A 16246-nucleotide genomic window follows, 5' to 3' on the forward strand; every position below is an offset into this window, starting at 1 on the left:
TTGAAAATTTAACCCTTAATCTTAAACGTCCTGGCTTTCAGAAATTTGTTCGCCATCATGTTCACTGATAGGTACATTTTGCTAAAGCTGCTGCAATATATTGGTGATGGTTATTTAACCACTTTAACCAAGTTTGTCACATGGAAGATACCTCGTTCCAAACAACAATTAATCAAAGATCCTTACAAAACATACAAGACACGAGCCATCACATTGCATTTTTTGTAGGTACTTTAAAGAGAGATTCACCTAAGTTTTTCATTACCATATAAACAGTAGTATTTGCATAGAAATAGGCACATTCAAAATGTTTTGTGGCAATTATGGATTCACATATGCTACAAATCTAACAGTCTTATTAGTTCTGACCCTTCAAATCAGACTTTCACTTTTGTGAGAGCAGTTTGGGAACAACGTTTAATATATACTCATTTTTATATAGCTTACATTACTGTTTAGAAATAATGCACTCTTGAAATAGGCACTTTGGCTCGGGTTTTTCTTCTTCTTCCAAAAAACCAAGAATTACATTTCAGTCACCAAGAAGATGCTGGTGTTCAGCTGAAGTCTCCAAATTCAGTTGAAATTCTGGTCTCTAAAACCTCCTGAGATCCAGCTTGGTTTGAAGCAGGGCCCATATAAATTATTTGCATACATGGCAGAGTGCTTAATATGCAATAGGATGAACAGATTTCATAGTAGCTCAGGACTTCTGGACCTTTAGTTGTGCAGAAGGGGGAATTTCAACAAGCACAGCTTTTCTCACCACTGCATAGCAAGCCACTTGCCAACATTTGCGCTTCTGTACACACATTAAAAGCACAATAAAATTAAGGGAAAATTGTGGGGAGGAGTTCAGCAACTAGCATTTAGGAGGCTTCTTGGAAGAGAGAGAGAGGAAACCAGAGAGCATTTAGGATCAAGAGGGAAACTGTCATTAGGCTGTCGACATTGCCAAAAACTATTTAAGGGGGATAGGTAGGACACAGTGGTAAGTGGATGAACGGAGGACAGGCTGGTCTCCAAGAGAAGGACAGGCTGAAGGACATAGAATCCAGCAGTACCCGAAGCACCCAGGAGTGGAGGCCAGCAAGTGGGTTGCCAAGGAGAATGCATCAGATTGGGGAAACCAGCTGAGATCCATTGGCCCCATTACACAGAGCATCAAGTGACACCCTACAAAATCCCCTCTCCCTTTTTAGGCAGTAGGAGGAACAGGCGAGGTGCCTAGCCCTCAGAAAGGACTAGTGAGAGGGAGAGGTGGGGGGACTCCAGACTCCTGCAGCAGGCCATAGCACAATACCTCCAAAGAGATGGATGCACAGCCTGAGAAAGTGGCAGGGACCATCATCAGTTGCTGTGAAAGATCTTGTGCCAGAAGATGCCAAAAGAAGCAAGTGTATGGGCCCCGGGGTGAAGGAGCCACCAAGGGAGGCACTGTCAGACCTGAATAAATGGTACCAGCCTTCTGCTAAGGGACAGTGAAGATGAAGTGTACCCTCTCACTTCCATCCCAACACCAGCTTTTCTTTTAAATAAAGGTTTTGCCAATCTGCCTATGACTATGACTATGACTACGGCTTTCCAACAGACGTTCTCAAACCAGTTGATATAGAAGCATAAATAATAAGATAATCCCCTGTCCCAAAGAGTCCACACTGTAAAAAAGAAAGATAAGGTAGACAGCAGCAACCACCAGGAGAGGGATTTTGTGCTGTGGTTGGATAGGAGCACTTGTTCTCCGCCTGCTAAACAGGAGAGAATTGCCTCTTTAAAAGGTGCCTCTTTGCTCCAAAAGCAAGAGTTAACTGCTAACATGTCTACTGCACTGGCTCCCTTTTTGTTGCTGCATGAACACCTACCACTCACCAGGGCCATTTGATGTAAAGCTGCCAGCCCTGAGGGAGGATGAGCCCATGCTCCTCTAAGGGGGTATTTGTCCTTTAGCCTGTCCCTCTCCTGGAGATCAGCCTGTCCATGGTGCATCTACTCACCACTCTGTCCTACCTATCCCCCTTAAATAGGATTTGGCAATGTTGACAGCCTCATGACAGTTTCCCACTGGATCCTAAATGCCCTCTGGTTTCTCTCTCCCTTCCAAAAAGCCTCCTAAAGGTTAGTTGCTCAGCTCCTCCCCACTCTTCTATCTTAGTTCCAAAGTTGGAAATCCACTCCCTAATACATTTTTAAATACTTCATAGACAGCTTCAAATTAGAATATCTTTCCACACTCCCAGAAAAGTCACAGGCTTCATCAATTCATAAAACTACTGCAAGGTATGGTAGCTTCCTGTGGTGGGTTGGCTTTTTAAAGATAAGTTATGCTTTGTGGATAACTGGTTTTTTGCATATGCTCTTTCTCTCTCCATGTGTGTCATTGTGTGCTTGTGACTTGGGATGTGCAAATAGGTTTGGTACCAAACTGGTTTGAAGTCGAACCTGTTCAGTCCAAAGACTCAGGGTCAAGCCGACCCCCCCCCCGACCAACCCCCCCCCCCAGCCTGTTTGGGGGTTCACAAATGTTGTTTTTTTCTTTTTTAATTTTTAAAAAACTTACTGGTTCTTCAAGATGGCGGCGGGGGGGGGGGAGGTCCCTGCAGGGGTTCCTCCTCCCCCTACCAGCCTTCCATCCTTCCAAAAACTACCTGATTGGCCATTCTTCAGCCCATTTGGACCTTTCCATTTGGAGGCTGCCGTGCCTGCAAAATGGGCCTCTGCATGGCCTCGGTCTTAAAAACATTTGCAAACACCCCCCTGACTGACCTGAATGGTGGTGGGGGGGGTTCGAGGAGGTGCTGGACAGAACTGGCCCTGTCTAGTTTGGATCTGGTTCAGACTCGAACCAGACTGGACCAGCCAGTTTCTTGTACACCCCTACTTATGACAAGACCATGACAGAAACCACCCATCATAGCATAATTTTAGATTGAGGGTACCAGAATACTAATTATGAATCAGGAAGAGGTCACAGGCTCTATGGGGGACACTACAGACTTCACATGCTGTCTCATTGCTGTGCTGGCCTTAACAACTTTAAATAGATTGTGAATGGATCAATAGAATTGCCCTGCAAGTCTCCACATTCTTGGAGACACTAGGGGAGGGTGATCCCATGAATCCATTCAGCTATAGATGCAAAGGTCAAGAAGCAGACGACTTATTACAGGGAGGCTGTTTTGGGTGGTGTCCCCATGGTGATCTGTATTCATCATTATGTGTGTGAGAAAATTACTACCTGATGCACCCTCTTTTATGTATCCGCATATCTCTCCTGCTGCCAGTGATGAGCTAGACAGTATATCAGCAGCATCAGTTCTGATCTGTGTCAGGTTGTCTGCTGACAGCTCATGACTTTCAATGAAAGTTCTCTAGTTCGAGCACAAAAGCATATTTCCATGTGTAAACAATGTTCCACAGTGACTGGTTTCAGCTACAACATGCAACAGACTATTACCCTTATCGCTTGAAATTCATAACCCGTCAAACAAATAGATGGGGAACAATTAAGATTTCTTTCCCACTTACGCAGATACATTCAGTAACTATCCACGGGAGGTTTATTTGTGGAACGTAGAGAATCTACATTTGGGATCTCTGGCAAATATGTTCGGGCCTGCTTGACTATGTAATTGCTCTTTGAGAATGTCTGACGTCAGGTAGGAACTGCTTCAGTAATTTAGGAAGAAGCTGAGCTGAAGGCAGCACAGTTATCCTGGTGACATTGCAGTAACTTGAGCCTTGGCCACATTTGTGATGCTTCTCTGCACTGTGTCAGGTTAAAATAAAGATTAATTTTAAAATTTCACTTCCTTCCATAGACTAATATTATATTTCAAATGCTTAAGCTGTCCCCCATTTCCATTATTGGGCTATCACTTACCCGAATCAGATATTTTTAACCGTTCAAACTTCTGCAGCTTGAGATAAGTACTACTGTTAAAAACAAAAGAAAGAAGAAACATTAGAGTGTATCTAACTGCTGGTAGTGCACAAAATACACACACACACACACACACACACACACACACACACACTCAGATTACCAAAGAGCATGCATAGTTAATGAACCAAGTAGGAATACAAAGTTAGCAATGTATAATAGCCCAAGAGTGCATAAAAAGTATCATGCATTTTGTTTCCCAATCCCCCACATACCAGCAAACACATTTTAGAAAGTACAAGGAAACTACCGTATGGCATAAATGAATAAGTAGGCACAAAAGCAGAATAGAATAATGTTCAATTTTTCCTTAATTTCTCTGTAAAACAATTAATGCTGAATAAACCGTCTCAATTCATTTAAGTGAAACCAGCGAGTCAGTATTCTGTGAGTGAGAGTGTGTTTCCCCCCAGCCACATGTTCTCTCATCGGTTAGCCCACTGGGGCAAATAAAGGACCTAATTTTCATGTCCTAGAAAATATTTGTGGCAAAAAAGATGCTCTTGAAATGCTATTTATGGCTACTTGGTTTATTTATGCCCATCTCATCTAGGGCCACATTTAGACATAATGCAAAACTGGAGGAAACGGTGCCAGAGGTTCAAGATTGTGGTTGTCTGAATGTGTGAACACACAGTTTTGTCAGTGAACCATGGGCTGTTTTTAGCCCCCAAACCTGAATTTGAACATTCAGTTACCTCTCAGTTTCGCTGCCAAAACCTCAGGTCCAAAAGTGTCATTGAAGTCACAGAGCTTTGGTAGCAACTCTCATTACCTCAAACACAACAGGTTGTATCCTAAGGTTTCCTTCTGAAGCAAGGAGCTTCCTCCAGAGACTTCCTTTCTCCAGAAGGAAGGAAACCTTGGGAAATTAAGTGCTTCCCCACGGAGTCAATTTGCTCAGCTCTTGATTGATTGTAGCTGAATGTGAGAGGTGAATGCGAATGAGAGTCAGCATAATATAGTGCTTAGAGTGATAAACTAGGACTGGTGAGACCTGGGTTCAAATCCCCATTCAACTATGTGACTCACTGGGTGACTGTGGGCCAGTCTCAGCCTAACCTACTTTTTAGGGTTGTTGTGAGGATACACATAAAAATTTATACTGCTCTGGGCTCCTTGGAGGAAGAGTGGGATATAAAAGCGTAAATAAATAAAATGAGTAACTGAGTGATGAGAAATCAAGTAGGCTAGTGAACCAAATCCATGTCACAGCTATTTTCAGAAGAACTGCTGCTTGATCCCAGACCAACACAGACACAAACTACTAGCTGTACATGTAGTAGTACCTGAAGTTGAGATGATGAAGCAACCAGTTAAACATGATTTAATACCAGTGAAGTGAGAGACGTGGGTTTATTTCCCTACCTTGTAGCAAATGTATGCTTCATTAGTTGTTTTTAGGGGTGGGGAGGTATGTGCCCCAGGAGAGTCTTTGTGCATCATGTTTTTTAATCAAGGCAGCAGGTCCTGCTTCAGTTCTCCCTGAAATTAATGTTAGTACATTTTTATTTGGATATTCCATACGTTTCCATGTGCCACAGATAAGAATCTGTCCACAAATAGGAAACTTTTCTTGCTTATCAACTGCGTAATAAGCCTCTACATTTTTGCAGAGGAGGAAAGCTAATTCTTGTTGATGGTATTTGAGATAAATTAAAAACTCCAACTGCTACTGAAGGCTCCTTTGTTTTTCAGCAGACATCCCATTAAACATGCAGCCAGATATCAATAAACTTCCATTTGCCACCATGTCAATTGGATTTTTTTTTTAACAAAATAACATTTGCTTTTCATGAGATATGGCTCACCTCCAATTAATTGCTTACTTATTTGAATCCATTGTTAAAATGTAAAAACACCCAAAATCTTATTTTCCAGCCATTATAGTTCTCCTTTCTCACATTGAGAACATCTGTAATCAGGCAAGATTTAGGACTGAGATAAAAGGGAACAAAATGTCAAAAGTGTACATGTTTCAATTATTATTATGTGGTGAGATTGTAAGGAAGATTATTACATGGTTGGGCTGACCTTGTGCATACCAATGTTCCTGTCAAACTCCAGGACTTTGATCCAGCCATAGTCAGTTGAGAACAATTTCCACTGAAACTGATGGGGTTTGTGTTTGTTACTGCTAACTTGGCCCATTGATTTCACCAACTTTAATTGAACTGAAGCTCCATAGAACCTGGATCTATGCAATCTACATTTGCTCAAGGCCCCCTTTAGTAATTGTAGGACATAGGAAGAAAGATGGTAGAACATGCCCTTGCATGTAGGAGCTGCTGTGAGTCAGAGTAGACAATGGTGCACTGAATGGACCAGTGGCCTGAGTCAGAATAAGTTGTCTTCGTATATCCCAGGCAGATGTCTGTTTTCAGCTGGGGGGGAGGCTTCTCAGCTTTGTTGCCTGCACAGTTCCCAAAACAGCCCTTTGGATCCTTGCCAGAGCCTTTGCAGAAGAAGAAAATTAAATTGATGTAATAATCATTCCAGCTGTATTCTTATCTAGCAGCTGGCAAGGAGGCAAACAGCCATCAGATGACAGCACAACAGGCCCAGCAACTTGCAGTGACTAGACCAAAGCTCGATTCCAGCCAGGGCTCCTTTCCTAGTATTTTATTTCAAACTCATCCCAGAAACATGCAAAGAAATTATGTTTTAAAAAGAATACTTCTGAGTATATTTGGACTGCCCTACACCAATGAAGAGTCTCAGCTAGCCTCCAATCACTGGAATAGAGAACAGGAGTTCCAGAAAAAGGGAAGTCCAGAACCTGCTGGTTTTTACTTGATTTTTTCTGCTTGCTCTAGCTCTTTGTTGTCCCTCTTGTGTCTCTGCCCATTTCAAAATCTTCACTTATAGACCAGACCTTTGCACATGTGCAAACTGAGCAGGGCCCTCAGAATCCTCTGCTCTGCACTGTGTGTCCTCTCACATGGCAACTTGTGGCCCATTACTTGCCTGATTGATTTCAATGTGTGGCTGTGGCATTGTCTAGGAGTCACCTTGAAGGTACACCTCCTGCTCTTGTCTCTATCTCAGTCTCTGCTTACTGCTGCCCCCTTGCAGCAGGAAAATACAAGACTGCTTTGGTGCTTGTTGTGATGCTGTTAAAGGCACAAAGAGCTCTGTCCGACAAAACCAAAACCACATACCCTCCCTTACTCTTTGTGGCAGAATAATAATATATAAACAATGAACTGCTGCATGGCCTTGGGAATGCTTTGCTCTCAGTGGCTTGTTATGGTCCCATGATAGTGTTGTCTTGAGGAATTTATATTTTGTAATTGCTGAAGAAAAGGCGCTCCTTTGAGCATATGCGATGTTCCTTTCTCTTGACACCTAGCAACTGCTGCCCATATGTCCTCTTCACATTCTTAGGCAAGCATCCCTATTCCAGAGCAGAAGACTGTTTTTTCTGACAGGATGGAGCCCCAGCACTTTTCTTTTTTCAAATTAAGTGGGTGCTTCCTGGCTCATTGATGCATGTCTACCACTTGATTACTCATACCTGAGTGTGTGAACTGACTCAGTTGAAAGGTCTTGTGTATAAGGTGATAAGAAAGTTCAATCGCTGATGGTAGCTCTGCGAGACCCATGCCAGTCATCACTGGGTGCTATGGTGATGAATATATATACATTTATGTGAACCCATTCTTTGAATCCTATGTGTTGAAAGGACCTTTTGTTACCTGCTCAGTCTCCACCAACATTTCCCTTGAACGAGGTTTGAACACTGTGTCCAATCTGCTTCATGTTGCCTGATTCCATTTCAGTTATTATCATAAAGCAAACATTCACATTTGGTTAAAAGGAGTTCTCATTGTCTAGGTAGTAACTGTCAAGTAACTGTCAAGTTAGTTTCAAATAATACTATGATATAAGACTAACAAGCACCAAGGTTACAACACCAGAAGCTCCTTTCATCAGAGGAACATAAACTTTGAATCCAACCCTTTGATTAGAGTTGTTAGCAACATTTTGGATGGGTTCACACAACTGGTCTCATGTTAGATTGACAGAAATTTGAGATTCCCAAGAGACACACACTCTTGTGAAATGTGTTGTGTGAACCCAGCCACCACTACCAGGAATCTCAGACGGGCACTGCGCCAAGCCAACATAAAGCCAAAATTGTCAAGCTAACTTCAGATCTAAGATTACCAAACTTAGCTTCATGCTGGATTGCCAGTCTGAGATTCCTGGTAATGACTGGATTCACACAACATGCTCCACAGGAGTGTACATCGCTTGGGAATCACAGATTTCTGTCAATCTAACATGAGATCAGTTGTGTGAACCTGCCCTTTATCTTGCGGTAAAATCTGATGTGAATTTGGAGATTCAAAATTTGAGGAAGTTTGATGGAACTGAAAACTGCCATGATTAGACTACACAATATCTTAGTGTCTCTCTGTGTGTGTTCTGCACATCTTTAGGTTATTACCATATTGTGCTTAAAATGAAATTGAAGTGTGTTTGCAACTGCCTCTTAGGATACAATACTGAAGAGTTTGAGGGAAAGACTAACAACATTTTGGTAAGGTTAACAACATTTCTTAAAAGTTTTGTATATCCCTTATTTTGATATTTTTTATAAAGGTAGAGTAGAAAACAATGTGAACACTGATTCAACCATCGTATCCTGTGACAGAGCACAGCCAATAAAATGCAGTTAACTTTAAACCTGAAATAGCTGAATTCTAATTCTCTGGGCTTTAAAAAAAATGGCAAGTTCTCTTAGCTCCCTTTCAGTATTTGCTGTTTTGACCTTTCTGTCAAATTATTCCATATGTTTATTACCTTTTCTGTGAAATATGTCAGTTTCAGTTCATTGTTTGCTTTTCATTTCCTGTTTAGGCTATAGCCCTCCCTTGGATGTTTAACTGTTAGCTGTTATGAGTAGCTGGTCTCATGGTACTTTATTGCAATGTTCTGATTGAATACATCCTTCTTCCAGACTTCTCCAGTTCTCTCACTTAGTCAAAGAATCTGAATCTTTTTCTTCACTGTTAAACTACACAAAAGAATTTCTAGATATTTAAATGCACTGTAGTTAGTTGCTGCTCCTTAGAAATGTTTACAACACAAAACCATTTTAGCACAATTTTGCTGGTCAATATCCTAATTCTGTTGCAGTCTTAGTGAAATCAATAAGAAAGCTTTTAGGAAGACCCTCAAGACACACCTGTGTTCTTAGGCTATTAACTGAAATTAATTTCAAACTGTTTAATTGTTTTTATTCCACGAAATTGTTTTAATTGTTTATTCTGTGGAATTGTTTTAATTCTTTTTACGATTTGTCGTGCTTTATATTTGTGATATTTTAAGTTGTGTACACCGCCTAGAGATAACATATCAGGCAGTATATAAATATGATACAAACAAAAAACAAAGTAACCCCCTCCCCTTTCTTGTTCTGGAGAACAAGCTCTCAAAACTATGTATACATTAACTATAAACATTATTATCCTTCTGTTCACTTATATTCACTACATTTAAACACACCATAAATGCAACACCAACATGGTAACCATTATCCCTTCCTTAAGCTGCTCTTTTAGCGGGTTGAAAATGAGTGTATGATTGGTGTATGATGTTCTTACTTGGCTGTATGTGGGCAAAAAAATGTGTTCCCTAAGCAACATTTGCTGGAGTAATGCAAGTGCATGGGGGGTGGTTTGTTTGCTTATTACCAATTTAAGCAAAATCCATTTAGACACCAGTGAAAATCTCACAAGTCCAAATTTAAAGATTCACTATGAGACTATTCACACGAGGGTGCAAAACCAGTTTTGCATACGTGGTGAATCGCCGGGATCGGGCCCAGTTCACCCCGGTGGCAACATGGCTGCAAACCTGTCTGTGAAGCCACCCTCTAAAATGGGGTTAAAGGAGTGAGTGCTCACTTAACCCTGTTTTTTTTAAAAAACATGGGGCAGCTGCTGTCATGCCCTCACCCATGGAGAGTGAAAAGGGAGGGGAATTTGACAACCCTCCAGCAAAAGAAGAGGCACCCGAAGGGGAGAGCTTGACGGTCAGGCTGCAGGAGGAAGCTGAGAGCAAAGGTGTGCCAAACGCTGGTAGCAGCTGCAGTCATTGAGACAAAGTCAGCGTCTTTTTAACAGACGAGATAAATGCTGAATCTCCAACAGCTGGCTGGGGAAGGAGAGCAATTAGCCAAGCACCATAAACTAGCCAGCAGACAACATCCAAGCTGCTGGAAAGCAAAACATTGCTTGGGCTTGTTGCAGACCAGCCTTTGGTTGCTTGGATTTCCTGACTCCTTGTTCAGACCCTTGAGACCTTGACTCCGGCTACCTCAGACCTGATTCCTGAGCAAGATGTCGGGCTGCTTCACCCCACCTTGAGACCTCCCTTGGTGACATCGTGGACCTTGAGCTCAGGATTCTTGGAATCTGGTGAGCGACCTAGGTGCAAGGGAGACAGGGTGAACTTGGTACTCGATAGTGATTTGTTCTCTTGTGCTTTGTTTCAGACACAGGAGGATCCCTGAGCTACTGGCTTCTCTGATGGTGACCTTGGACCACGCCTTGGACGGATGAGCTTGTGACAGCTGCAGCTGCTTGCAGCCATGGCTGCCACACTTTGGGGAGCCCGGGGAGGGGAGGGGAGGGGAGGGGAGGGGGAATCCCCAGGATGCACCACCACTCATGCAGTGCATCCTGATAGTTCTGAGGGCTGGGACAATACATCGCAGCCCCTGGCCCTCCCCGCTGCCTGGCTGAGCAGGTAATCATCTGGACACACAGGGAGCACACCCAGCAGCACACACTGGATCATCTGCAGGGAAGGTGAGTATAACCCCGCAGCGCACTCTGGAGACCTTCTCACTGGTTGTGAGAAGAGGCTGTATGACCTCTTACTAAGAGACTACAGTGATAACTCAAGGAAGTCTAGGACTCACTCCCTGTATCTGTTGTATTCCAGACAGGTTTGCAATGTCTGCTCTTCATTGTCACTATTCAGCAATATCATTTCTCACATTCAAGGAAACTGTTGTTAGCGTCCTTGATTTAAAACATTATACTTGACAGATCTAAATATTGCCCTGGCATAAAAGAAACTCAAATAACTTAAAAACCTCTTCTGCTGCAAGAATTTATTTTGTATTGCTAGTCCAAATCCTTTTGGGCTAACAGTTGATGGGTATGAGAGCAGACAAATGTGGGATTTTGACTTGACAGTTATGTTTAAGCATACAATTAGCAGCAAGCATTTGTAAATATAATAAAAAAAGACAATATTGCTGAATACTCTTTTTTATACGGAGCCTCAGTAGGATTAGGACATATGTAACATGGATTCTATCATGTTCAGTTAGTTATCTGGTGTATTTAGCTTGAACTATTTTTCCTCAATGGAACCCCAAGAGATCTACCTATTTTCCAGACCACTTCATGCATCTAATGTAGTAGTGATCTTACCTATAAAAGGTTATGTCAGAATTGTTTTTAATGGGTACAGTGTGTAAGGCGTGATGCTCCTCTTTTACTGACATGATTGACTCTTATGGAGCTCATCTAATCTACCTGGGCATAAGAATCTTCACTCAGGTGAACCACAGTTCTGACTCCCCTGCTGTGATAATTCAGGATCAGAGCTGCTTGTGTTCCATGGGAATGGGAACTTCTCATTACTGCCTTCTCCCAAACACTAGCAGAAGCAAGGGAAATGCACACTACACAGTCAATTGGAATGTATCCAGAGAAATGATCATTGCAGACTTGTCCCCTTTGCTAAGCAGGGTCCTTCCTGTATGCATATGAATGGGAGACTACATATGAGCACTGTAAGATATTCCCTTTATGGGATGGAGCCACTCTGCATGTTTGCATGCAGAAAGTTCCAAGTTCCCTCCCTGGCATCTCCAAGATAGAGCTGAGACTCCTGCCTGCAGCCTTGGAGAAGGCCCGCCGCCAGTCTGTGTATAGACAATACTGAGCTAGACGGACCAATGGTCTGACTCAGTATATAGCAGCTTCCTCTGTTCCTATGATCACAAAAAGCATGACTGTGTACCTGCAAATTCACAATAGAAATGCACATGATGATAGATAGATAGATAGATAGATAGATAGATATTCTCTTGCAAGGGCAATTATGAACATAGTGTTCATGTGAAGACATCTCTTGTAAGCACTAGGATTTTTTCTTAACCTTTTCCTTAACCTTCCTGTGACTCTTTTCTTAAACATTGCTTTGAATCTTTATGAGATTCTTTTGTTTCAAACCATATAGAGAAAACTCACATTGGCAAATGCTTCTGCTGAAGCTAACATGGGGTTGTCTGGGAGTTTCCAATTTGTATGATCAAGACTTTTTCTTGTTAAGCAGTATTGCAATTCAGTAATTTTAAGTTGTGAACTTCTTAAAGGGGGTACTTAAAATTACTGAGTTGAGATACCACTTAACAAAAAAAAAGTCTTGATCAAAAACATGGAAACTTGTAAAGAAGGTAAAACAAGGAGAATGGCATATTTAGGCTCTGCCATTTAGTTCTGGCTACATGTCCCAGGCCTGACCTATAAGGGCTCCACTCCAAGGTCATAAGGTAATCCATTCTCCTTGCCAATTCCATACTTGATGAGTCTGCTGAGATGGTTAGTAGCCTGACATGGCCCAACTGCACTATAAAGACTTGGGTGGAGACCTCTTATTCATTTCACATGGCTATTCTATTGACTTAAAATAGTAAAATAATTAGTTTATACTAGTAATAGTCATATGCTTTGGTTACAACTGACCTAGGCCAAATCTGACATGGTGACCTAGAGCTAAAAAGCTCCCATATCCCATTACTAATGCCCTGAGCCATTCAGAACCCTATGACAATAATATCATTGAAAACCTCTAAATTTGCTGAAGCATGAGTTTCCTTTCCTGAGCTTTTATTTATCCTCTCTAATCAAATTAGGTGTTCATGGTGTAAATTCAAAAATATTTTTAAACCCCCTAAATTTATTTCTTGTTATTTAGTCACTTATCCTTATGTTGACCCAAAAGGTGATTCCTTGATAGGCAGCATTTACTGAGTTTAGGAAGTGGTTTTATTCTTTCCCTGTTAATGTTGTTTCAGATTCAAACTTGCCATTGTAAAATATGTTTTTCATTACTTTTTTTAAATGACTCATCAATAATGATTATGGACACATGATGTTTGAAATTTGTTCCCTTTTAAAATTATTGATTTGTATGTATCATAAACTCTGAGTTTGATTCAGAACAGTTCAGTTTAAAATGCCTTTTTAAATAGTGCTGCAATAGACAATATTTCTGGCTATAATTTTTGCTGCCCCCTTTAATTAAAACTAGCTGGGCGGGCACAGAGCATCTGCGCCTCTAGTTTGTCTCCTGTCACTGCAGCCCCCCCCCCACTGTCGGTGTTTTGTCGCCCACCCATTGCCATCTCCTCTTTCCCCCGCCTGCCTGTTTCCGCTTCATTCTTCCCCCACCAGCACAGCATCCCTCCAGTGGCTGTTGCTGGTGTCTATCTTATGTTTCTTTTTATATTGTGAGCCCTTTGGGGATAGGGATCCATCTTATTTATGTATTATTTCTCTGTGTAAACCGCTCTGAGCCATTTTTGGAAGGGCGATGTAGAAATTGAAATAATAATAATAATAATAATAATAATAATAATTTTCTACTAGCGTCTGAGTTGTGGTGCATGTGTACATAGGAGAGGGTCTTTTTGATTGCTAAACCACAGCTGTGAAAATGTATTCTGAAGAGAGCTCATCTGGCACCATTGCTGATAGCCTTCTGACCTACTGTTAAGAACGGGCTTTTTCATAAAACATTTTGTAGGGGTCTGGTTGGAAGATCCTTTCATTACTGCATAAGGACTAAATACATATTTTATACACTGGCTGGCATCCAGAAAGCACTGGTACAGCATCATTGCATAAGCGTCCCATGGGACAGGCAACTTTCCTTCTGAAGTTGGCTGTGATCCTCAAAAATATGTCCCTGAGGGTGCCATAGCCCTCAGAGACACATTTTCAGGATTCACAGTTGGCTTTAGAGGGAAAGGGAAATTGACATAAACTGCCCCTCCCAAAGCATGTATCATGCATTAGCAGAGCAGCAAGCATTTCCTTAATCTGGATGTTGGCCACTGATTATGCATATATATAGATAAATAGATAGATAATGAAAAATTCTAACATCAGGTTTTGCTGGAATATTATAGGGTTTTTAAAAATAAATTATATTTTCATTAACATGTTTGATCATTTCTCACATAAACTAATGAGAAGAACACTTTAAGCAATGAACAAATACCTTGAATTATTAAAAACAGCAATAGAAAAAATAATTGTCCACTGAAGCGTGATATATGTTTGAACATCCTCCTGATTCAAAGTCCTCTATAGCTTTATTGATCACACATGCACTTTGTATCACACATGCACTTTGCACTATTTTCCCACATAGTTTTTGAACATGGTAAAGATGCAATATTCTGCAGAAGTCGCAGATGGATGCATCTTTTCCATGGGATGTCTATCTTCAGCAATATGTGTATATCAGTGAAAAGCAGGTGTTCTCATTTGCTCATTGCCACTTGGATGGTTTGCAACTGATAAAAGTGTTCCAAACAAAGTATGTTGAAAAACTTTGCTTGCCAGCTTCACATCAGAACTAGCAGATTTACTCCTAGTTTTTTTCTGCCAAAAACATTTCCCTTTTGATAGCTTCTATTAGGCCTTCCTATTCCTGTGCCTCATCTTTATTCCAGCTGCACAACTAACCTCTCTTGCCAATAACTAGGCAGTGGATTTGGTATATTTTAATTTTTCCACTAAAAAAACCTTTAGATTATGCCTACATCATTTGGTTATTCAACTTCCCTTGTATGAAATATATGAGATCATACACATAAAATGTATAACTATGTAATGTAGGCACTGTTAATCCAAATCTTCTCATGTTATCAGTTTAAGGGAAAGAAGTCCTTTTTCAGTCAACTTGAATACTTGAACAACTGGATTTCCTCTGTGTACTGTTCTTTGCACTGTTAGCTGTCTTATATTCAGTGAAATTATTTATTTATTTATTCAATTTTATACCTCCTTTCATAAGACATCCCAATGCAGTTTACAAAAGGTAAAATTAAAAAAACCACTCCATTAAAAAATCACATTTTAAACCTTAAAATCAGTTGAACAATAAAAACCCTAATGCACCCCCCCCCAAAGAGCCACAGATGTCAAACAGCAGACATTCACTGGTAGGGGTTTGCGTCAACTGATTCAAGCTCACTGGACCCCCTAAAAGGGAAAACCTACATCTCTGGGCAGTTTACAACAAGATTTAAAAAGTAAAACATTAATTAAAAACAAAAAACAAACAATTTAAAAGCAAGAAATTTAAAACACAATTTAAAATGTTAAAACAATATTCTAAAAACAAAATTAAAACAATCAAAACAATATCAGTTAAAAACCTGGGTGAACAGATGCATCTTTAAAGACTTTTTAAAGGTGTCAGAGATGGGGAGGCTCTTATTTCACTAGGGAGCGCATTCCAAAGCCTCAGGGCAGCAACGGAAAAGGCCTGTGTTGGAGGTGTTGGAATCTAATTGGGCCTGGTTCGGATTGAACCAGTTTGACCCAGTTCAACCAGATCAGGATGCTTGTAAAGGGGAATCTGGTAAGGAGAATCTAGTAATTCCTTTTACAAGCATTGGGGATCCCTAATGACTAAATTTGGGTTGAAAAGGGCAGGCAGTGGGAGCAAGCAGGAGGTCACCTTACCCACAGAAGCTCCACAGCCAGGGCTGTATCTATAGTGGGGCAGGCAGGGAACGTGCCCCGGGCACCACTTGAAGGAGAGGCGCCATTTTTAAAAATTAATTATTTTTTTAAATGGCTGCCAAAAACAAAATGGCTACCATGCATGTTCAAATGGCCTCTGTGAGGCCCTTTGGGAATTTCTTTAAGTATTAAGGCCCACTGGGAGATTTTCGCTCTCTTTCTCTCATTTTATCTGTCTTTCTGAAATACTAGAATATATTCCAAGCAGTGACACAGTTTACTCTGCATATCCTTTAATTATTTTCAGAGTATCTGGGAAAAGTCAAATTCTCCATTTATTTTTAAAACTTATGTAATAGTGATGCTACAATGCATAGTAGAGAATTAGACAGGCACTTCTGTTTAGTTTTCCAAGTACACTACCACATAGTCTTTGGGTATTTCATGAGCCCCAGCATACTGAAATTTGTCATTTTCCAGCATTTTCTGGTCTGGCTACGTCCACTGCTAAATAGTT

At 41.0% G+C, this 16246-nt stretch overlaps 2 long non-coding RNA genes across 3 annotated transcripts in view; one reads left to right on the plus strand and one right to left on the minus strand.

Moving 5' to 3' along the window:
• Nucleotides 1-11177, plus strand: part of LOC128349044 (uncharacterized) — a 40968-nt gene extending 29791 nt beyond the window's left edge. For both annotated transcript variants that reach the window (XR_008318516.1, XR_008318517.1), the window contains one exon: nt 10446-11177. This is a non-coding gene — a long non-coding RNA (uncharacterized LOC128349044). The remainder of the gene's footprint in view (nt 1-10445) is intronic.
• Nucleotides 3531-7707, minus strand: LOC128349045 (uncharacterized). The gene is made up of 4 exons (XR_008318518.1): nt 7639-7707; nt 5309-5425; nt 3881-3933; nt 3531-3766 (listed from the first exon to the last, which is right to left on the minus strand). It is a non-coding gene; the product is annotated as an uncharacterized LOC128349045 (long non-coding RNA).
• Nucleotides 11178-16246: the final 5069 nt, after the last annotated feature.

The sequence above is a fragment of the Hemicordylus capensis genome, chromosome 3 (assembly GCF_027244095.1).
Source record: "Hemicordylus capensis ecotype Gifberg chromosome 3, rHemCap1.1.pri, whole genome shotgun sequence".
Classification (NCBI taxonomy): Eukaryota; Metazoa; Chordata; class Lepidosauria; order Squamata; family Cordylidae; genus Hemicordylus; species Hemicordylus capensis.